Source organism: Mixophyes fleayi, chromosome 6, assembly GCF_038048845.1.
Source record: "Mixophyes fleayi isolate aMixFle1 chromosome 6, aMixFle1.hap1, whole genome shotgun sequence".
Taxonomy (NCBI): Eukaryota; Metazoa; Chordata; class Amphibia; order Anura; family Limnodynastidae; genus Mixophyes; species Mixophyes fleayi.
The window spans coordinates 82223689-82248753 of NC_134407.1; the positions used below are offsets into that span (position 1 = coordinate 82223689).

At 42.0% G+C, this 25065-nt stretch overlaps 1 long non-coding RNA gene across 1 annotated transcript; it reads left to right on the plus strand.

Annotated features, from left to right (window-relative positions):
- Window positions 1-16842: 16842 nt before the first annotated feature.
- On the plus strand, window positions 16843-19221 carry LOC142160314 (uncharacterized). Its single transcript, XR_012693151.1, has 3 exons — window positions 16843-16930; window positions 18148-18208; window positions 19151-19221. It is a non-coding gene; the product is annotated as an uncharacterized LOC142160314 (long non-coding RNA).
- Window positions 19222-25065: the final 5844 nt, after the last annotated feature.

Genomic DNA, 25065 nt, shown 5'->3' on the forward strand with positions numbered 1-25065 from the left:
GTTAATATACATTTAGACATCCCTTTTGTATGAATGAATGCAGTGTTGAATCCACTACAGAACAAGTCAACTGCAAGTTTAGGCTGAGAACAATCTCATTGAAGTGTGAGTTTAATGAAAGGAGTTGTTTCCTGTCAATGTCATTTATATCACAAAGACCAAGCCTAATTTAATTTGTTAAGGAAAGTCTCCCATCTGCTTCTACATTTTCCACGCTGGTTCCCTTCTCCCTTTTTTTTGGGAGAAATGATGGAACAAACCATATGGGAGAACATGTCAGATCTTTGACCTGCAGATTCGTTTTGTGATGTTTAGTAGTATTCATTAAACACATGTATATATCTAAATTCTAACAAATGAGCATGAAATGTCCAACCCATCCTTCATCCATCTAATCTAAAGCCTTTCTGACTTTTGTCTTACTAACTGTTACGCATAAAGTGCCAGCATATTCTGCAGGGCAATACAATAATGCCTTACACGGGTTGGCATATACATAAGTTGGACCAATATTGCTGCTTGTTTCAGTGTTTATCGCAGCTTCAAAGATGAACAAATTGTTTAAAAAACATGCTATGGCATCACAGCTTAGTATGCAGTAGTACATTATACATGCACAAGAGAAAGCAGCACTGCATTGAACATACCCTCTATAGTCCCGATTTCTGGTGGTGAGAATGGTGTTGTCTATAAAAAAGACCTGTGGTTTCATAAAAATTGGATAAGGCAATGTATGTGCAGATTGGGGGCATAGCCTAATTGTTCTGATTTTCAATTCGGAATGTTGGGAATTATGTTTTAACTATGAAAGTGTACACTGCACATGACCTGGACTCTGTAATTTGAAACTCTGAATATCTGGTGGTGATACAATGAAGTCTATGAATTTCTGGAGGTGATACAATGCAGATTCAGAATCTCTGATTTGGAGTCTGACCTGAGCATACAATGTATCTCCACCAACACTTCACCAGATTCGTAGTCTGCATCGTATAGCCACCCGAGGTTTGGAGTATGCATCGTATCGCCACCAGATATTTGGAGTCTGAATCGCATCGCCACCAGAGATTCACAGTCTGCATTGTATCGCCACCAGAGATTTACAGTCTGCATCATATCCTCACCATAGATTCTGGTTTTGCATCGTATCGCCACCAGAGATTCGCAGTCTCCATCGTATAGCCACCAGAGATTCGCAGTCTCCATCGTATAGCCACCAGAGATTTGGAGTCTGCAACGTATCACCACCAGATATTCATAGTCTGCATCGTATCGCCATCAGAGATTTGCTTTTGCATCATATCGCCACCAGAGATTCGGAGTCTGCATTGCAGTGAATTTGGGGCTGTATCATATAGCCACCTGACATTTGGGGCCTGTATTGTCTAGTCAACTTCAGCATAGGGTCTGCATATTTGTCACTAATATGGATTGTGCTTTATATAGTGATCAATATGACAGACTCTACAGTATTGTATAGCGGTAACTAGAATGCTATTTGCAGGGCCGCCTTCAGAAATCATGGGGCCCAGTACGGGCCCAGGGGTGGAGGAATCATTCCCCCTGCGATCATGTGATCTGCCTGTGACAGATCACATGATCGCAGGGGGAATGATTCCTCCACCCCTGCGATCGCATTCTGGTGCCTGGCTGTCACGGTGTCAGGCTGAAGACAGAGTAGCGGAGACCAGCGGACTGCAAGACAGCGGGCCCCCAGGTAAGTATGTGTTGGCTCTTGTACTGGGCCCCCTGGTGAGCCCAGGCCCGGTACAACAGTACCCCCCATACCCCCCTGATGGCGGCCCTGGCTATTTGTATTGTTTATGGGTCAATAGCATGCTCCTTGTATTGTATAATGGTGGTACTCAGCAGAAGGCTCACCCCGAAGTGACTATTCCGAAGGAGCTGGTACCCGACCCTGCCCGATGACGACTCCTCGTCATTGAGCATTGAGCATGCCGACATCATTGAGCATGCCGACGGCATTATCGCTGTTGTTAAGGGGGTGAGGTAAGTATGCACCCATGTACAATGTATAATCCTTTCTAAAATACATTGTTCATGGGTGCATACTTACCTCACCCCCTTAACAACAGCGATAATGCCGTTGGCATGCTCAATGACGTCATCAGCTGAAGCCGCCTTCTTGCTTCATCGTCATTGGCTGCTGTCGGAGTGAAGAGGAGTCGTCATCGGGCAGGGTCGGGAACCAGCTCCTTCGGAATAGTCACGTTGGGATGAGTCTTGTCGTTCTTATGAGCATCGATATGCCATACCACACCCATTGCATAACGCTCACTAAAATTCTTTCTGTATCACACAGAGGTCATTAGAATGCATTGTACATGTTAGCAGCCGCGGCGGCCGCGGGCGCCGCCGCGACTCTCTGCTTCCTGTTGCTGGCGTCCCAACCGTCTGCATGACGACCGGAATGTCACTTCTGGCTCCCTCGTCCCGGTTGCCTAGGAAACTACCGGGGCGCTTGAGGCAACCTGCTGCAGCGCCCGGCCAGCTGTCAAACAGCTGGGCACGTGAGCGCAGGTCTGTATAGACTCAACCACCATGGCTGATTAGATTTACTATTATTGCAGCCACCTGGCTGATTATGCACCTGGGCACACTGCATGCTCATTGGCCACTAGTACTATTTAAGTCAGTAAGGACTGAGCCTCACTGCCAGTTATAGCGTTCTGTTCCGGTTTGCTACCTGCTTCTGTGCTGTGTTGGTGATTAACCTTGGATTGCTTTTCTGTGTATGACCTCTGCCTACTGCCTGTTCCTGGATTTCGAGTCATTGCTTGTTGTCCTGACCTTCTGCCTGTACCCTCACTCTATACCTTTGCCTGTGGCCCTGACCTTCTGCCTGTACCCGGACTCTGAGCCTTTGCCTGCGGCCCTGACTGTAAAGCTCCGGTCCCACAGATAGTACCTGTCTCGTTACCTGCAGTCCATTCATCTGGAAACTGCCATGTCCCAGCATCAGACATTCTCCAGTTCATTCATTCAGCTATATTCAGATCTGTGCAGGTGCAAGCCTATTGCACTTCAGAACCTCCTCCCTCTTTTTAATTGGCTAAGCATTTCTGGAGTACTATTTAAACCTTCTGGACTCACCTCTGTCTGATCACTGTCTGATGCCTGTTCTTCAAGCTCACTTCCTGAAGCCTGTGGTTCTGGTTCCTGTTCTCCTTGTGGTTTGCCTGTATTCCAGTCTGCTCTCAGTTCGTGGGCTGTGCTAAACCATCGCTGTTCCAGTACCTCTCTTACCATCTCCAGTGTACTTCATCGTGACAGCTCCGGTTCTCTTATCGCTACCACTCAGAGCCGCTATTACACCTGTGACTCCTCAGCTGCTATCATGGGTTACCTCCGCTACTCCAGTCTGCTCTCAGTCTCTGGCCGTGTTGAACTATCACTGCTCCAGTACCTCTATTACCATCTCCAGAGTACTTAATCGTGACAGCTTTAGTTCTCTCATCGCTACTGCTCAGAACCGCTAATCTCTCTGTGACTCATCAGCTGCTACTACGAGTTACCTCCACAACTCCAGTTTGCTCTCAGCCTGCAGCCGTTTTGAACTATCGCTGTTCCAGTACCTCTATTACCATCTCCAGTGTACTCTACTATGACAGGTCCAGTTCTCTTATCACTGCCGTTCAGAGCTGCTATTTCAGCTGGGACTCATCAGCTGGTACTACGAGTTACCTCCACCACTCCAGTCAACCTTCAGCCTCTGGCTGTGTTGAACTATTGCTGCCTCTGTCCTCTCGTTGTATACCACAGAGCACCTATTCTCCTAGTGACTCATTGGCTGCTCACCATCAGCCTATATTATTGTTGTGCCTGTATTTATACCACTCATCTGTGGACTCCATCGTCTCCATCCACTTCACCTGGCTCCCCCACATCGTTCTGCTGTACACTCACTCATGGGACCGCAACCTGCAGGCTTGGTGCAGCTAAGACCATACCTCCTTGCGGGGGTTCCTGGTGAAAACAACCTGTCTGTTAGACTCCGCGCCCGTGGGTGGGCTTATCCATGTTCAGCAGAGGCTAAGGATCAATTTCCTGTAAGCCAACCGTGACACTCACCTTCTGCCTGTACCCGGACTCTGAGCCTTTGCCTGCAGCCCTGACCTTCTGCCTGTACCAGGACTCTGTACCTTTGCCTGTGGCCCTGATCCTGTTTGTACCTGATGCACCCGTTTGTGCTCTGTCAGTCGGACATTATCATCTCTGTCTAGTCCGCAGACCTCTGGCCTGTCCCTACTCCGTGTTTTACCTCCCGTTTCTGTGTGCCCCTGTATGACCATAAACTGAGTGTAAGACCTGGGGGGATCTGAGTACCTGTGAGCATAACCAGTCTTTACGGGAAAGTCGACTGCTATAGGTGAAGGCCTCTTCCGCTAGTTCTACAAGTTTATGACGCACTGGTGGCCATAACAGTATATTGGTAAATAGAATACTCTGTGTACTGTATATTGATTACTAATATGTCCTGTTGTGTATAATAGTAACTGGAATAATCTATGTATTGTATATTAGGCAACAAAATTATTTCTGCAGTGTACATCAGTCATTAGAATGCTCTCTGTATTATAAATTGGTCACTGGTATGCTGTCCCACACCAGATAGACCCACAATATCAGCATTTGGTGGCCAGTTTATCATAATAAGTGGAAGACACTCAAAAGGAATGGCTTTTATAGCCTGAGCAAGCTATGTCAGATGCACTGTGTTCTGTTTCGAAGTTATGTGAGCCACACTTATAGCTGTGCTTGGCACATTTATATTTCAGCTGGGCAACAAGCAATTGCTGTCTATTACTGAGTAGCGGATCAGTGACTTGGATAAAATCTCCGTCTCCCGCATGGGGCCACTAAGTCTAAAATACTGTAAAGTAACAGAACAGCATATCACAACAAAATCATTATTACGGAAACTGGTAGAAGTAAAATATAAAAGATTTATTAAGGATGAGTGAAAACCTCACTAAAATTCTGAACATTTCCTGCAAACGTTCTGCTAACGAGCAGAGATGCTTCAGTAAAATTAATTACAAATGAAATCCTTTGAGCCTAAAGCAGAAATCTGTTATGGTGAGAATTAAATGGGCTACTAGCCATTGATAATACAATCGTGATGTCACTTATATTGTGCAAGCCTACGGTTGTGGCATCTCATTCCATGTGTTCTGCCACCAAAAAGCCATATACTCTTCTTTCTAAATCACATGAACAGAATTGATGAAATAGAAATAGTTAACAAGAGTTTGCTTATTAGGAACTCCCTAAGCCTGACCACTACCCAGAAGTGTCAATACCTGCCTTGGCACACAAGGAAAAGATACCAAACTGTGTCCATCCATCTCCGTCCCCACTTATGCAGAATTGCATTTAGCAATGTAATGGCATGTGTCCACATATTACCCGCCCTTATGTTTTGATTGCCATAAATTAGTCTAACAAGGCATTAAAATCAACAAATCTGATCTGACAGCAAAAGAGGAACCGAATGTGTGTAGATTTATAGGACTATGCTTGCGGAGGAGTAGATGTTTGTATTGGCAGTGGGGTGCAGTTGGGTAGAATGAGGGTACTATTTCTAAAGCACAGAGTAGGCAAACAGTGCAGAAACTAGTTGAGTTAAATAGTGGAGATGGTACAATTTTAGGGGTGTCACACAGATATAACACCTTACATGGATGTGTAATACTGGAAAACAGTACTTAATTATAACCATGTTCAGTCATGACAGTGTATGTAATGCTCCAAGGTCTGCTCTTACTGAGCCATCAACCTGTTCAGCTATAAAATGACACTGGAATTTTTTATCATATTTTGGTAGCTCTGTGCCTCATCCAGGAATCGCCTCACCAACTGGCATCCAGAATTTGCTCACAAATGCAATTAATTATATCAACATCATAACCTCTTATTTATATAGCGCCACCAATTCTGCAGTGCTGTACAGAGAATATTTGTCATTCACATCATTCTCTGCCCTAAATATGTTGTATTAAATGCATAACAATATTCCTGAGACAGTGTGAAAATGAGGTGGTGTCCTGAATTTGCCTAGAGTAATGCATCATTTATGCATTACTGTGCAAAAACGATACGACCAAGACTACAAATCACATACAAGGCTGATAGTAGGAACAATCACATGACAATCAGTAGCCAATATGACGCAGAGATCCATATCCACTCACCGCGGAGGACCAAGACGTGTTAATGGCGTCTTTTGTATTTGGTGACTCCGTTTGTATGTGGCTGTGATATCATTATTACTTACCTCACTAACATGTTTCTCATTTGTGATTGAATTATACAGCACCTCCCTTAGCGTGGCTTCTAAGAGCGCGGTATATCAGTCATCGGGCTCGTTACATCGGTACGGTGATACTGATCCCCCTAGTGTTTCGGAGAGGAGGTGCCGGCAGAAGCATCGGTTTTCCTTGTGAGTGAATCTACATTTTTGAACCAGAAAACCAGGACACCCGTCTTGCGACGTGATTTTTGGTAATTTTATAAAGGTAACGCCTTGTTGACTTTTTGGTGACAAATTCAGTTACTTTTACTGATACTGATAACTCACAATTGGTAAATCAATGCTTCTACCTCATCCCTAATGTAGTAAAGACAAATGACTCTAGATAACTTAGGGTCTCTGCGAGAGGGGGAGAGACCCCACTATTTGCAACATTCGGTGAATGGAGGGGGGGTGGGTTGTCCAGAACTGAATTTATTTAAAATGTGTATAGTTACAAAAACGTGGCCTGTCCTGGGAAAAGTGGGACACATTTGAGCCCTAGTAGGGGAGATCTTGATAAATGGCTGAGGATAGTGTGAAAACAAGAGATGCTCAGGCTTGGATCCTCGGGAACGGAACACACCCGAACTTAGGAGATCCGAGGTGTAATTCTGCAGTCAAATTCTACTGTGTTATATAGGTAACACACAAAGAGGAGTGCTACATTGATAAGAGTCATTGCTGAAATACAAATAGGAGGGCTAGCAGGCTTGTCTTCTGAATTTGCAGGCAAATTCTACTGTGTTATATAGGTAGCACACAAAGAGGAGTGCTCAATTGCTAAGAGTCATTGCTGAAATACAAAAGGAGGGCTAGCAGGCTTTTCTTCTGAATTTGCAGGCAAATTCTACTGTGTTATATAGGTAACACACAAAGAGGAGTGCTCCATTGCTAAGAGTCATTGCTGAAATAGAAATTATAGGGCTGACTGTCTTGGGCTAAATCTGCAGTTACATTTTACTGTACCATAGCTCACTCAGAATCAGGAGGGTTGGCAGGGTTCAGTGCTGAAACAGAAATTGTAATAATAGGGCTGTCAGTGTTCTTAAAAGTCTCCAGTGACATTCTACTGTGCCATAACTCATACAGGAACAGGAGGGGTGACATTGTTATTGTCCCTCTCCAGTCTCAGTCATAATGATACTAATCCCTCTACCTCATGTGCTAAAGCCTACGTTCAAGTGCATAGTGGTTTTAAGTTAGAAAAACAAAAATTTAAATACAAAGCTTGTACCTTTTTAAAGAAAAAAAATGGTGAAAGTTTACTGTAGAATAACATTAAACTGGCAAAATGCCATTCTACCCAAAATATTACCAGGCATACCAGCATTAGGTAGCTCCCTTCTCTTAGCTAAATTTCAGCACCTGCAATCTACACTGTCATCATATTCACCCTCATCATTGTGTACATCTTAAACAATACTAATTCATCCCCGCTGGAATCCACCATCACAGAAGTCTGTGTACTTTGATGTACTTGCCGGTAATGGCTTTCCTCATGGAATTTGTAGTTCATTTTACGGAAGAGCTGTCACGATTTTTGGGCAATTCTTTTAGACCAGACCAAATGTCAAAATGTTGTGCAGACTCATCTGCATCAACACTGGGTGTCTTGGGAAAGCGAAGTTTTTCCTAGCAGCAATTTCCAGAGAACCTGAAGGAGGAAACGTCATTGTGTCATGTACCACCATGTACTTCAGCTTTCTGACCAGCAGCTCAATGCATCTCTTTGAGATCTGGGTAAGTTGGAAAGAAAGAGAAGACATAGCCCTTAAACCTAGGATCAAGCACAGTTGCCAAAATGTAAGTATCTGAAGTTTTTTCCTAGAAGCAGTTGAACAAGAAACTGAAGGAGGAGACGTCATTACAAGATGTTGATAGCTCTTTTATCCTGGCGAAGCTAATTAAGTACTTAATCTACAATTACAATATAGTTAGCGGATTTGTTTAGTTTAATTTCGTCCTTCAGTTTTTCTAGCTGCTTTTCAAAAAGTATAATTAAGGCAATCACTTGACTTAAGCTAACCGTGTCTGCACTCTCTTCACAGGTGACTACTTTGCTGGACTAAAGTACATTCCCCCTCAAATTCTAGCCTTCTTGCAGCTGCTGCATTCTCCTAAATGCTGTTGCACAATCCCGAAAATGACCCTAAAGTTTTCGGGACACAGACAGCATCTCCTGCATGTCATTGTAATTTATTAAAAAGTTCTGTACCACCAAGTTGATTGTGTGAGCAAAATAGGAAATGTGATGAAATTCCCTGTAATGCTCTAACAAAATTGGTGGCGTTATCAGAAATCACATATCCTCAGGAGAGTAAGCAGGATAAGCCATGTTGCAATGACATCCCTTAATTTTTAAAACAGGTTGTCAGCGGTATTATCTCTGACCTGTGCCTTGTCTCGTGTCTGATAAGCACCTCTCACTCCCGCCTTCAAGACTTCTCCAGTGCTGCTCCCCACTTATGGAATTCCCTACCACGGTCAATCAGACTTTCCCACAGCCTTCAAATCTTTAGATGCTCTTTGCAAACCCATCTCTTTTTTAGAGGTGACCTTATCCTCGATAACACTACTGACACTAATAATAATATATATACAATAACAATAATATGCCTCTTAGTGAAGCAGATGATACACAGAGTTGCCTGCCTCAGAAAAATGTGACGTACTTGGGTACATGCTGCTGCTGTTCCTGCTGGTGAAGGTGAACCACCGAACCAGTGGGCTGTCATAGTCATATAATCTTTAGTTTGCCCAGTTCCGGTTGAAGATCCACCCCCAGCAGTAGCAGCAGTGGGACTAACGCTCAATAATTCTTCAGAGGAATCATGGTTAGTGGAGGAGTCATCTAGCCTTAGCAACTTGGATGCATGACTATCTCCCATCACTTGTGAGGATATTGATGATGAAGGTGTTGGGGGTGTAGATTGCAGGTGCTGGGACTTAGCTGAGAGAAGGAAGGTAGTTGATGCTGGACTGCTTGTTGTTATTTTTTAGCATAAGTTTCTGATTTTCACAAAAGCTTTCCATGAACTCGCTTCAAATGGCGTAACATGGATGAGGTTCCAACATGGTTAAAGTCTCTACCTCTACTGACTGTGGCTAGACAACTGTTGTCAGGATTTGGGTAATAATAATTCCACACACAAGAGGTGGATTTATTGGTCTTATGCCCAGGCATGACAATGATCTTTTTCTTATCACTGGCAAGAACTGCTGCAATCTTTGTTTGAAAGTGTATTAAAACAATATTGTGACCTGTGAGGTGGTCACAATTGACTGCAAATGACTTGAAATTAGTGTTATTGAGGGTAATAATAATGTGGGATCCAAAAAAGATCCAAATTATGTGATTTTAGCATATTTTAGCAATTTTTCTAAAAAAATACAAATCCAAAACCAAGTCCAAAACCAACACATGAGGGCGGTTTTACCAAAACACAAAGCTAATCCAGATCCAAAACCAAAACCACTCTACGGGGATCAGTGAGCATCTCTAGTGAAAATGACTCATACCTCCCAACTGTCCCGATTCCAGCGGGACAGTCCGATTTCAGTGGACTGTTCTGCTATCCCACCTGACTTAGAGTTTGTCCCGATAAGCAAGGAGAGGAGTTTTTTTTTGGTTTTTTTTGCAGCTTCCATGGCAGCTGTGTGGGCGTTTATGATGACCCCATAGATTCTGCTTCCTCCCGGGACCTAGCGCATCGCTTCCCTTGGCACTGGCCAGGGGAGCGATGCTTCCCTTGTCTGCTCTCACCCGGGTACTGGCCGGGGGAGCGATGCTTCCCTTGTCTTATGTAACGATATTCTATGGTGCAGACCAGAAGCTACGCTCAGTCACCGGAAGAGTGGAGGAGATGAGGTCCGGCGGTATCGGAAGTATCTGTTTATGGGGGCTGGGTGATGAGCGCGCCTCCCACATGCTCGGTCCATTTCCCCTCTGGACTTCGGAACTCAGTGGAGCTCTGTGGGTGTCACCGACCTCATCCCTCCTAACTACTGATTTTTGGGGAATGGGCGTGGTTGTGCAGATTAGGGTGTGGCTTGTGTGGGATGGGGGTGTATATATAGATTAGGGCCGGGTTATGGTGTCCCAGTTTTACCTCAGTAAATGTTGGGATGTATGCTAATGTTCGCAAGACCAGTCTTATTTTAAACTGTACATGTATGAAATAAACACGCTGCATGGATGCTTTGCAGATGATACATGCCTGTTGCTGATAATATGTAGGTGCACAGCAAACATCTGTAATTAATTGCAGTGCAACTATTCAGCATGTGTCTTTAATATGTGTTAAATGCCTAAGGCTGGTATCACACAGACTTTTCTGAATGTCAATGAAACTCAGCATTGGGATGATTTCATCTTCTGCATAATATTCAATGGAAAACACTGATCCCCTGTAGCACAAAAAGTTTAGAAACTTTACATGTAAAACTTTGAACAGCAGGCAGATAATGCTGATTTTGAACATTAAATAATGTTCTACTGGATGTTACTGGAAATGCATGACTGCTGTACAATTTCTATGCATTAAGTTTCAAGTTAAGTATGCGAAGGAACTGACCTACATACTGCTTACCCATACAAGTGTATGACTGTTTCCTGTCACAGTGTCTCCCTATGTCAGGTTACCAAGTAACAACATTTATTCCCCACAGTTCCAACCTCCCACCATCTTTTGTGTTGCTGCTCTGCAGAGATAAGCCGGTGGCATTTTCCCCCTGTCGCTTCCCAATCAGACTGCATCAGAAGAAAGTGAAGGCATCTATCGTATTCCCAGCACAGCAGTGTGTGTTCAAAGTTAGGATTATCTGCTCTGTTCAAAATCCCTTCAAACAAGGACAAAAAACAGAGAAAGAATTGCTTTCTCCGGAGGAAATTGGGATATTGGTTCCTGCAGCAGCCTAACGGAGCTGTTTCATCAAATGCCCGCTCCAGCAGATTTATAATGTCAGGACAGAACCTACATCTTGGGTTCCAGTAAGGTTTTACACTGGAAAGAATCTCAGAGCTTCTTACGTAACGACTGTTGCTGTCCCCAGAATAATAATTATCTGATTGTTCAATGTTTAGGTAACGCCTGTCAAGAAATTGATGACTTAATTTCTCTTCCTGCTTTAATGGAATCATTCTAGTAGTATAAATGGTTTTACTTTTTTATAACTAATTTGAAAGAATTGAAAGATGCACTACCGCTTATATAACATATTTTACTAATGTGCCGCTCCCACTAGAGTAGTACCAGAAGTTTAAAAGATAAAACCATTTATAATACTCCTCAACCAGGTGACAGCCAAGGTGGCTGCTCCTTCACCCCCCTGAACCTTCCCTCCTCTGCTCATCCTTTGAAGTTCTTATCAAACATCTCTTCAATCCACTCGACTTCCTTGTCGTTGTCATCTATTGGCCCTCAGGACGTGTCTCCCAGTTCATTGGTAACATGAATTGGGAGACATTTTACCAGGTGTTAGCCGGGTACCACCTGGCTAACACACTTTCTCTACACCAACCAACCTACTATTATTTTAGGGGAATTCAATGTCCTTATTGACACCCCTGTTACCTCTGCCGCCTCCAAACTCCTCACACTCATTTCCTTTTATGGCCTCACCTGGTGGGCTTCTTCTCCCAACCTTCATGATGAACCTTGTGTTCTACTATCGCTGCAACATCTAAAGCTTCTCTAAATCATTATTGCCTCTTTGACCATAATCAGCTAACCATCGTCACCTAAATGGTCTTTACTTTATCCTCTTCTCTGCCTCTCTTGAACCACTCCTACTATTTCTACCCTGTTCTGCTCCAATGCTGCAGTCTCTTTCTATAACATTACTCTCTCCACAGCCCTGGATGAAGCAGCCCCCGCTACCACACATCGTCTCTGGTGATCCAAATCCTAACTCTCGTGCTCCAAATAGGCTCCCCAACAGCAAAAGTGCTCCTCTTCATGTCAATGTTAGAAATCACGTTCTGATGCTAATTCACGTACTACAAATTTATCCTGTCCTCCTTACTGCCATCTCTCTCTTGCTAAACACACCTACTTTAGATTCTTAATTTTTACCTAGTCCAACAACCCCTGTCACTTATTCACCACTGTCAACTCAGTTTCTTTGCCCTTGGGCCACCCACCACCCTCCTCCTCTTCCCTCACTGCTCACAACTTTCCCACCTACTTCAAATACAAAATTGTCACTACCACCTCTATGCAGACATCACTTAAATATACCTCTCCTCCCCTGACCTTTATCCCTTTTTATCCAATGTATCCAGCTGCCTCTCCGCTATCTCCACCTGGTTGACCCAATGGTACCTCAAATTCATGTCTCAGCTCATCATCTCTCCCCCTTCAAGTGTCACTACCCTCCTCATTTCTCTTATAGAGAATAACATCACACTTTCACCTGTTTCCCATGCATGTGCCTTGGTGCATTATCAACTCCGTCCTCAACTTTACCCAACACATCTTGTCCTTCACGCAATCCTATTACCTCCACCTTCGAAACATTTGCATAGTACACCGATTTCTCACTGAAGAAATCACCAAAATCTCCATGCATTCTCTCATCTTCTGCCACCTTGACTACCTTGCCTTCTTTCAACTATCTTATCCCTCTGCAATCTGTCCTCAATGTTGTGGCAAGACTAATCTTCCTCTTCTGCTGATCCTCACCTGCTGCACCACTCTGCAAAGCTCTACACTGCCTCTCCATTTCCTACAGAATTCAATTCAAGTTGCTCACCCTTCCCTACAAAGCCCTTACCGGCACCTCTTCCTCTGACCTCGTCACTATATGCACTCCTGCATGACTCCTCCTGCCCACGCCTCTCTTCCCCTCTTATAACCACCTCTCACTCCTGCCTCCAAGGCTTTTGCTGTGCTGATCGCCACTTATGGAAGTCCCCTCTGCAACCAATACCTTCCACTTCCTATTAGCTACCGTTGTTCCTAAAGACTGTAAGTTCTCATAAATATGGTGGCCCTCTCTAACTTCTGTTTGCACCTCCTTCGTCTACCTTGTTTGTACCTGGTTTATGTTCAAGTTCAATTTGTATGATTTTAATGTACTTGCTCTATTTCCATTTCTATTTTGTATGCTATATATTACTGTCTGTCCCGTGCTGTGTAATCTGTGGCGCCTTATTAATAAACTATGATGATTAGGGGTGCTGTTGCTATGGGGCCCAGAAGTGAGGTTCCCCCACCCCTGCTCCGAAATCCCCAATTAATTCTAGAGGCCCAAGCTATACTGTGAAAAAGAGCTGAAGCCTTGCATATGCCGGACCATGCTTGCTAAGAAGAGGTCCCTGGCAAGAACTGTATCGCCAAACCCCTTGAATCCAATTGGAGAACTGTAATCAGAATACATGCATATACATAACAAGTACAAAACTAAGAGAACACAACTTGCGATAAGTGTTCTTTAATGATGTCTACCATATTTTCATTGAACACCACTAATTCTTCTCTGATCTAGAACTGAGCATCCCAAAGCCTCTAGTCAGTCTCCTGACCTATGGTTTACAATATATAGAACCAAGTCTTTGTCACCCATTATAAGTATGGGATCTATTATCTGGAATGCTTGGGGCTTGGAATTCCTGGAGAAAATATAGTAAATTCCCATTTCATTCCTGACACTGTCCATGTTATTCTCCTCAACATTAAATTGTTTAGCAGTGCTCCTCATTGTGACTAGGGGGAAATTCTCAGTGAAAATGTTAGTGTGTATTACATTAATACTGGAAAGTAGCAATCATTTTTTTTTCTTTCTGTTTTTATGAACTCTCTGGAGAACATGAGAAATAGGTCTTGACACATTTATACTTGGAGTTAAAATTTTAGAATGCAGTGGGGGAAACGAGACAAAATAAACTATTCCTCCTATTTGTAAAGCAGCTTACAGACATTAGTTAGTGGCTGAAAAATGCATTAACAGCGGGTGGGTGTGAATGAGCCCTTTTAATCTTGCATATGTAGTCTTGTAGTTCCACAATCGATCACAAGAGGGTGCTCCAAGCTTGCTGCAAACTGATGAAGCATAGGATATCTGTTCTGTTTGGGTTTCCCCAAACTCGGGTTTAGCGATACACCACAAGTCTTTTTGCTCTATCTTCTCAGCAAAAATATTTGCACCACATTTGCCATCTTTTTTATATTTCTCATACTTTTGTGTTTGTTCTTTTTCTATCCATTTACGTAATAAGGCTGAAACCATTTACATGTGTTAAAATGATAGCTATGGACTGTTGATTTTGTAAACTGTGCCAATTGTTATGGTTTTCTTTTATTAATTTAAAGCTTTATTGGGAATAGCTTGACTTTAACGTAACTTGTATATGCTTTCTTATATGATTAAGACAATTGCTGTGTTTGTTATAATGCAGTTTCATCACATTCTTTGCACACTGACCTTACTGAGAGTCCCCTTAACCCTTTCATTGACAACACTGTTATCTGTGCTGCCATGTCTAGTTCCTTTGCATCTGTATCCTTTCATCAGTTAGCACATTAACAGTTAAGGAGGACGTACAAGTACTGACTATATATTGTATTTTAGTAATAAATCCTTTTCTTTGGAACTGCTCCTTAACACCCCCCTCCCTCCCCCCTATTTTCACATTGTCACTTATGAAAAATAATGTATCTACTGCTCCAGGCTGTCGCTAATTAGGGATCATTACTAGCAGACCCTCCAACATGGCCTATTGCACCTGGTACAAGATGCTTCCCTGCCAGCCTTACCACTTAACTTATTCTTATTTTTGTAGTTACCTGGTAGGTGTTGTTAATTCTGCACCGAGAACTACAATAGTAAATTAAAGGCGTCATTCTGAAATTGAGCATTTTCTGCATGTGGAAGGGGTCTTATTTGAGGGTCTGGGATAGTTCCTTCTCGCCCTTTTGTTCTGCTGCATCTGTACTGGTCCCAGCTAATTCTGGGTGTCCCCAGGCCTGTTGTGATCCTGGGGAGCAAGTTAAATATAATACATATTACATGCTGCCCTAGACCCTCCGGGTGGAGAATGTTCCAGGGAAGAGATCGGGTGGTAGTGGAAACATGAATGGGGTTTTTATTTCCATATAATATAGTTATATATAGGGCAGATAGCACTGCCCATCAGTACTCACATTGGGTCATTTTTCTTAAGGACAGATGGTCCAGGTGAGCATAATGGTTGTTTTATACCTTTGGCCAAACACACTTACAAGTACTTGTTGACCCTTGATATTATTTCCTTATGGTAATCAATACATGCTATGCCTACAGATAGTGAAGATTTGCTTTAGTTCATAAACTTGGATTCTGTTTAAAACAAAGTCACTAAAGTACCTTTGTCATTATTCTTCCTATCAACATCTATTCATATAGCTCCAACATACTCTGCAGTGCTTTGCAGTTGGGAAAAACCCAGCAGTAACTGACCCAAATTTCGGGAGTCTCCCGGACATCAGGGAGAGTTGGCAAGTATGCGTAGGTTAGAAAGTCATTAGGGAAAGAAGGGGAAGTGAATTGTAATAGTCAGTGCAGGAGATTTTGAGTTCCAAGTGAGGGACCCACAAAGACTGTTATATAAAAAAGTCCTCCATATTTGTAGACTAAGTCACACTGTGAGTTTTAAGCTGAATTCACCAAAACTGCATGAAAAATGCAGGAACTTTATTTATGTGTGTTTCATTTTTTTCACCCCTCTTAATATGTACAGTGACATAGTCCACAGCATGTTCTACTTTCATAGTTAATGTCGTCTGGGTTCCATGTGTTTATAGTGTATGAGGACACAATGAAAGAGTCCCTGGTGCAGCCAGCACATGCAGCAGAGGAGATGTGTGGGCACACTCACCTGTTGGACCCCTACACAGCTTGTAAAAAGCCTGCAGAGAGGTAGACATGAAAGGTTGCCCTATACAGCTTAAATTAGATCACGTCTTTTGTAGCTGTGAGTAAACAGCTGCCCTGCTAGTCTTTGATGTCATAGTGTTCTCTCTCCCAAGCTGCATGTTGCCTGATGACTTGTATTTACATAGACTTTCACTGTCTGCAAATCTGCATAAGGACACCACTGGGTAGAACGTTTCTAGCTGACTGACATATTTTCCAGTAATGAAGATGTCTTCTAAATGCTGAGCAGTGGAAATAGAATTGTAGCAATCTTTACCTGTTGTAGACTGTGTGGTTGTCCACCTAGCAGAGATGATTTACCTGTTGTAGATTGTGTGGTTGTCCACCTAGCAGAGATGATTTACCTGTTGTAGACTGTGTGGTTGGCCACCTAGCAGAGATGATTTACCTGTTGTAGACTGTGTGGTTGGCCACCTAGCAGAGATGATTTACCTGTTGTAGACTGTGTGGTTGGCCACCTAGCAGAGATGATTTACCTGTTGTAGACTGTGTGGTTGGCCACCTAGCAGAGATGATTTGTGGAATCTCAAACTTTTGTGACATGAAAATGGTTAAAACGAGCCTCAGGTTTCCTGTCTACTTACAATATTTTTTATGCTGTCCCACACCATGTAAATTCTTTCTGTTTGTCTGTATCACAGATCACTGTAACATGGTCAAAAGCCACCTTTCTCCAGTGGAAGTCTTTAACTGTGACAGGTGAGTGCTACAACAACATGGGAGAAAGGAGACACTTGGGTTACAGAGACACGAGTGGTAGAGCATGTTGGCTGCACACGAAGAGCTGACAGATGGCTATGTTATTTGTGGATAGCTGGTACTCTCTGCTATTTACAGTGACGTGGACAATTGCCCCTCTTTCTGTCTTCCATGTTTCTACTTTTTTTTTTGTTTCATCTGTTGTTCTGCTAACCTATTTCACCATCCATCCCAAAAGTCATCCCAGATTTTATTTGACATTCAAGCACTGTATCCCTGCATACTGTGGACTATCTCATTCAGTCTTCTATCACCATTTTTATTTCTTGTAAACTGTTTATTAGTAGGACATTGTAGAATTTAGAAATGGAACAACAGAACAAACAAATTGTAAAATGCTCAGTGTTAATGCCTTTTATGATTACACTTATAGCTTATGGTTAACCACTAATAACTTTCTTATCTAAAATAACGACACGGACACCAGATATAAGTTTGGCAAAAAGGGTGTGTTTTATTTAATGGGAAATTTTATTTAAAACTCTGAATGACGACGAGAGCAAAGCAGTCAGCTAACAAATAATCTTTAAACCAATACAGCGTAAGGTGAAACTCAATACCGCTGTCCCAAGACTTTACGAATCCCAAGTCTTTACCATTGGCCGGTACTAAACTTGGCGTCATCGTGACTGCCCCCTTCTGGACTCACATTGTCGCATACGACAGGATATCCACCGCCCCAGAGGCCCAAGAGTCAGGTTACTGCAAAAGGGGCAGTGACGTGCGGCCAATTCAACGGTAGCACCTTTGATTAGTCGCTGACTGCATTGCTCTCCTACCCACTGCGCCTTGTCATAAGACAAGGACTTAAATCGTAGCATGACCAGCTAATGCCGGGCGGGAGGGAGGTATCTGACATCCAGAACTAAGAGAGAGCCAGCCCACTAATCTAAGCTAATTTATAACCTCTTGTACAGCCACTCTCCCCCCAGAGTGATAGGCTGGCTGCCAAAATTGTTTAACCCCTAATGGTCAGTGCTGATGAAGTATAACACGATATTTTAATTGCCCTCAGCTTAGGGCTTTACTTAAACAATAGGCTGTAGTTTAGTCCCATATTACCCTGTAGTTTAGTCCCATATTACCATGATGTTTTTTCTAAGCCATCTTATCTAACGCAAGTCCTTCATCTTTGTTCCTAATGGCTATTCTTGTAGTATTGGGTCCAACAATCCAAGCAGAAAAACCCATATGAAATGTTTCCAAAACCCTTTTCAGGTAAGACTCCACAGACTGAGGGACATTTATAAAACTGTCCAAATTTTACTATATCATCATCAGCTATTTATATAGCACCACTAATTCCGCAGCGCTGTACTCACTCACATCAATCTATATCTACTGCACATAATACAACTATTTTAATGCACTTCCTGCTCCAGTCTGTCTGGTCCTCATTGCTGTTATTTGTGTACCTGTTATGTATCGTAACCAAAAACATCAGAATTTTCATTATACAAAGAAGAAAGGGATAGTTACTTTTGTACAAGCCTTTGTCCTTCATCAGTTTCCCCAGCCCATCAGTAGTCCCCTTTTACCTGTTTGCAATCTTCCATTTCTAGGGAAATCTCTCTCATTGCAGCGGGTGATTCGATCTTGCACAGGCTATGTTGTGTGACTAATATAACCAGGTTCCGCTGTGTTACAGACCTCCTGTCCACAGTGGATAAGAATTATATTTACACACTTCACAGTTACCCTACATTTTCATTTTGTGCTAGTCCTTACTCTTGTTGGCATTGTGTTGCCATGTAGTAGCATACATAGCTGTGTTTCTATTTTAGCTGTTTCCTATTTTGACTATTTTAGCACTTACTATAACACCTCATGTAATGCCATATGAATGTCCTGTCCAGTGCTCTGGTCCAGTAACAGAAGGGATCCCTTTAATAAATAAGTCGTAGTAGATGTTTGTGTACCAACCATTTTCATAAGTTGCTCTCTCTTTAACAAGTTAGGCTGGGTATACACTACAGGTTTTTCATACGATTATCAGGCCAATTACACGATAAATGACAGTTTGGTCTGTTAACAAATTAATGTGTACGCTCCAACGATGAACAATTATCATTCCAAAGCACATCATATCATTTCATTTGATTTTACAAATGGACAAACAATCTCATTCAACGATGTAACAAAGTCTTTCCAATCCTGCAGTGTGTACACACTCACGACCGGCAGTGTCCATAGTTCTCTATGGAGTATACAGAGCCACGATCTTTTCAGCCAATGGTTATGACAGATGAAGAGCACAGATCTGAAGGTAATTGTGTAAAACATGTACAGTGTGTACACATGAATCGGCATGCTGAGCGGGACTCAAATGTTGGTAAAATAGTTAACGATATGGCAAGGGGAGAAACTTTCTGTAGTGTGTACCCAACCTTATTCTCTAAAATAACTCTTATCTAGAGGAGCATAAGGGATCAGTCATTATTAAGAAACCTCTGTCTGGAAATTTTTCTATAACTGTTGCTGATCTCTTAAAAGTTCCACATTGGATCATAATAGTCCTGCTGCCAAATGCCTAATTTCATATATATCTGTCTACAGCCAATCTTGTGAGCGGAGGGGGGATTTGCCAGAAGGTGAACAGAACAGCTACAGCATTCTGTGAAATACAAGTGAAATACAGGTGTGCGCATTCAATTAATGTACTAATATATTAAAATACATTTATACAAGAATTACTGAGGACTAATGTAAATGTTAGTGAATGTTACACATGATAACAATACACTGTCCCTGGGAGATGGATATTAGTGCATTGTTGAATTCCTAGAGGTGTTTGTCTCCTGGTCGTTTGCCCCTTTAAGCCATTCTTGAAGTCCTCATGACCTCCTTTCAAAAATTTCATTGTGAAATTCATAACTAAACTATTACTTGTCAGGCGTCTGGCTGGATTACAACCCCCATCCCCAGCATCAATGAGACATTCCATCCTCGCACTGGTGTCAGCCAGCCTGGCAGTGAGATATCATCACTACAGCACCCGAAGGCAATCATGCTGTAATGGAGAGAGGAAATCATTTAATGCTCTCTTGGTTTGCCAGCTATCAAGACACAACAAGGGGAAGTGGTTTGGAAAACAAAGGTGATACGTTTTCAGGGAAGTAAGGAACGTTGATAGGAGCTAAAGGTTATTTTTTATTTGCATGAACCTGACAGCAACTTGAGTTTAAAGGAATAGTAATGTGGAACTCCGTCTCAGGGACAATTGCTGCAGCATTAAAATGTAATTACTGGGAGTATTACAAGCGGTGGAAGAAGTGCGTCATTTCCATTAAACATTACAAGTAGCAAATGGTTGTAATATTTTAGCCGGCGTAAAAAACAGAAACAAAATGAAGATGCCGTGATATTTTTTGTTGACTAACTAAGCAGCTTAAAAATTAAAACTCTGAAGTCTTCAATGCCAGCATTATATAAAATGTAGTATATTTCATGTAAACATATGTCAGCTTGGAAAGCGTTGGATTGAATTGTATTTTATCTGTAAATATGCAAATTTATCTCAGGGCCTGCCACATCACTTACCTCTTCTATTGCAAATTCTTCCTCAACTTTACGTAGACTATATAAAGGGCAGCACGGTGGCTAAGTGGTTAGCCCTCCTGCCTCACAGCTCTGTGGTCATGAGTTCAATTCCCAACCATGGCCTTATCTGTGTGGAGTTTGTATGTTCTTCCTGTGTTTGCATGGGTTTCTTTCGGGTACTCCAGTTTAATTGGCTGCTATCAAAAATTGCCCCTAGTCTGTCTGTCTGTCTGTGTGTTTATGTTAGGGAATTTAGACTGTAAGCTCCAATGGGGCAGGGACTGATGTGAGTGAGTTCTCTGTACAGCACTGTGGAATCAGTGGCGCTATATAAATAAATGGTGATGATGATAAAGGGCAACCTAGTATGATTGCTGTCAACAAGAACTCACAGTTAGGTCACAAGTGTTATACTCCATTCAGTATTCTGAGCTGATAAGGCTATCCATGGATGTGGGCTGGGTTGCAGTTGCAATTGCTGTAGGTATGCATTTGTCAGTTAGCCAATGAACACAATCTCATTAACAACACCTTTTGCCTGCTTTAAATGTTAAATAATTGACTATTTACTTTAAAATGTTAGCACTACAAAAGCATGCTACATTAATACAATGAAGTTCTACAGAAAAAAGAGCTATATCGAACTCAGAATGTTTGTTTGTTTTTTTAGTTGAAGATGTATGTGTTGCTATTTCTACCTGCCAAACCCCAAAGCATGTTTAGCTCCTTTTCTCTTGATGTAGGTGAAACCCCCACTCCCTCTTTGCCTGTTCCAAGCTAGGAATATTAAGGATGGGATGTTCACTTGAATTTAGACACAGTTCTTCATTCTCTCTTCTTGAATGGCAATTCTGTGTGGCTGGCGGATTCGTCCCCTAATGTTATGCAAAGCTGTTTATTTAGGTTGTCAATGTTCTGTCCAATCCCCCTCCCCACCCCCACCCCTTCCAATCTGTATATTGCTTGTTTGTAACACCCCTCCAACGTTGCATAGGGGCGGTGAGGAGGGTCCTTGAAGTGAATATTTAAAAAGTTGGCAGGGGCAACAAGACTTGTTTAGTAACACTCCCAAACTACCCTTTATTGACTCAGACTTTCCTTTTCAGTCTTTTACCAGAACAAAGATGCTTTGTTGCGCAGTTACTCTTAGCTGTGGTCCTGGTGTCATCTCTTGCTATGTTATTTATTTATTTGTCTGTAGCTATTATGGCTCAGACCTATAATATCAGACTATGGCTAAGGGAATCCTCCCTCACTTTCTCCCAGTTTACCATTTTCCTCAGTTTCCTCTCTGTCTGTGTCTCTCTCTCTCCATTTCTTGCTTCATGAGATGGTCTTGAGCTCTGAACAAACAGGGCTCAGGGCTCCCTGCTGAGCGCATGCCTTTAATAAAAACAATGCTGCGTTTTTATTCCGTGCTGACCGCACTGACCCCCTCAAAGTATGCTCCGTCCACAGGGACTGCTGGCTCTTAGAGGCAGCTGAATGGAACACACAAAGCCACTGTGACATGTTAGAATCCCTTTCTTAACTGCACCAAACTGGGAGGGAGAGGTGAGGAGACAGAATTTACCTCAGCAAAAGGCATAAAGAAAAAAAAATGCTGGATCCAAAAATATATATAGTTTTCATGGACTCTATTCTTTTTACCAAAGTGAAGCAGACATCTTGTTTAGTATTTTGCTTTTACAGTGTTGCATAAATAAGCACTGTGGGCAGCAAATTGACAGCTAAACGAGTCAAAGAGACTGATCTAGGAGCTAAGTGGATGCTTTTAAGGATATAATGTGGAAAGACCATCAAAAGTTACTTACCTACAGTAAATATTTCAGACCCCAATATTATTTCCACAAAATGGCTGCCACCATGTAGTACAGTTGACGTGTACACTTTAAGGTAGGATTTAACAAAACACTGGACTTCTTATGACATGGCTTTCCTTAACTGGGGAGGCCTATCCATAGGAATATATTTGTTTGTGATGTCATGTCAAAGATATGGTTGAAGGGTTACGTGGCTTTTTGTACTTCAGCGTAGTTGTAAAGTTAGCTCTCTCTTACGGTTCCATTACAGGCATCCCATTTGAGAGTTTCTGTCAGCAACGAGTCTGTACTTCATCTAGAACTATGGAATATGCTGATACAGTGAATAAAAAAACATTTTTGGTGTTTGTTAGTGGTTATCACCGAAGTGCCTAGCCTGTCATTAGCATAATTTCTTCCCAGTTCTTTTTTCTTCATTTGATTATTTTATTGTGACAAAGTCTATTAACTTTTGGGCTTGGCCGGGTAACAGCCAAGAGCGTACAATTAACTTGTTTTCTTTTAGTGTGCTATTTTAGGACATAGACTTGGCACTGTACATAAAAAATGTATGTATTTATATAAAGGCTATGCATGTGCATATATACATGTATAATATAGTTGAGAACATTTTTTTTTTTTATGATTATCTTTACTCCTATACAATGCACTGGTATACCAGGCGTGACACAAACACACATTTTTCTGCCATTTGCATTTTGTTGTCAATTACAGATCATTAGACAGCACAATTGACGTGCACTTTCAATTTATTCCATTCCATTAGGTTCTGTCGCAAAAATACACAGCGGGCTCTGTTAACCCTGCCGCTGCCAACAGAATCCCTGATCAGCTCAGTTCGGCACCGAAGTTCAGATATTCCCTGGGTGGCTGAAGGGTTAATACCCGTTGTCTTGAAGAATTGCCTAGTTCCCTGCTTAATTTAGAACTGAAACAGAGCGACACACTCATCTGATAAATAAAACATTTAGGGCAAAATAAGCAGCTGGTTTTAATCATACGTTCTCCGAAGGCTTCTCTTTGGATAATTTAACTTGTAGCACATTAGGAGTATTTTCTAAAACAAGACACCAATCGCTTAGGACGTATGCATGACAGGTTTATCTATTATTTCTGCATCTCCACACATTTAATTTCACCACCTTATTGTATATTCATAACTGCACAGAAAGTACAGAAGAGGTATGTGGTGACCAAGAAAGACTTGTTGACCCCTGACCTTTCTTAGGGCTTGTACACACAAGTGTTGAAAAACAACATTAGTTAAAGCATTGACAGAACATTGTACTTTGTCCTCACTTTGTGACATGTGTGCACATTAACATGTGTCAAAGCTCCATTGCAGCACAGTGTGCTATGTACTTGATGTTCCCATAGACTTTCATTGTGTTTTGCAAAGTGTACCATTTGTGAATGCCTTGGGCAATACTACAACTGTCGCTAAACTAAACAAATGTATGTCAGAAGGTACATGTGGTCTATTCGCTAACATTATTTTTGGGGCTATTAGCATTAGAGCAGAATTTAATAGGCTTTGAGAATGCACATTAAACGCCTTAAATTGACGTCCTTATGAACAAGACCTCGATGTGATAACCGCTGGCTCAATTTTTCCTTAAATATGGCATGGAGATGAAAAGAGAGGCTCGGACATATTTTGAGGTTGTTATATGCATGAAAGAAAGTTACACTTTTTCATCAGGGAGAGTATAAATAATTCTCAGTGCATTTTCCAGTAGCTAATAAAGATAAGTACGGTTATTCTACACAAATGGAGTGGAGAAAAAAGCTAAAAAAGAAAAGTGACCATATTTTTTTGGTGTTCCAATCACACTTTACTTTAAAGTACTTGAAATTAAGCTTTGTTGAGGGTTACTAACATATAATAAAATATATAGTTCCTCCAACCTGGCGAGTCCTTCCAATGGCTCTAATTGTCCATTGCTGCTTTGCTCTCTCCTAAGACGGCCTGCTTGATATGCACAGAGGCGCCATTAATGCTGTTCTAGCACAAACCGTGGATAGTTGAAGTGAGGAGTGCAGAGCTGGCGTGTTTAAGCTTTGTGTCTACAAGATTTCTGACTGAAAGTTAGTAGCAGTAGTGATAGTAGTGATTGTAGAGATAGGCACGTTGTTGTGCTGGGGACAAAATGCTAGTAAATAGAGACATTCCCTGGGAAACACAGATGTCTGGCAGTCATTTATTCCGCAAAAACATTGGAGAAGGCTGGATGTGGAAGAAAATATGTTCTATTTTTAAAGGATATTTTCACCAAAATGAGCATGCTGCAAAACTGCACATAACTTCCATAGGGTTCTGTTGTACAGCTAGGAGATACCAAGGGCTAGATTTACTAAGCTGCAGGTTTGAAAAAGTGGGGATGTTACCTATAGCAACCAATCAGATCCTAGCTTTCATTTATTTAGTACTTTCTACAAAATGACAACTAGAATCTGATTGGTTGCTATAGGCAACATCTCCACTTTTTCAAACCGCAGCTTAGTAAATCTAGCCCCAAGAGTTGTGTCCTGAGCTGAACCTCGACATAGGGTAATGAGAGGCCTGTAATGTGGACCTCTTAATTGCTGTAAATGGGGGGGGGGGGGTGCATGTTTAAATAACAAAATCTCCACTCTCCTAGTTTTGTTGATTTAGCACCATACTTTACATATAAAGACTTAGTAAGTAGTAGTAAAAGGTCCATAATGTAA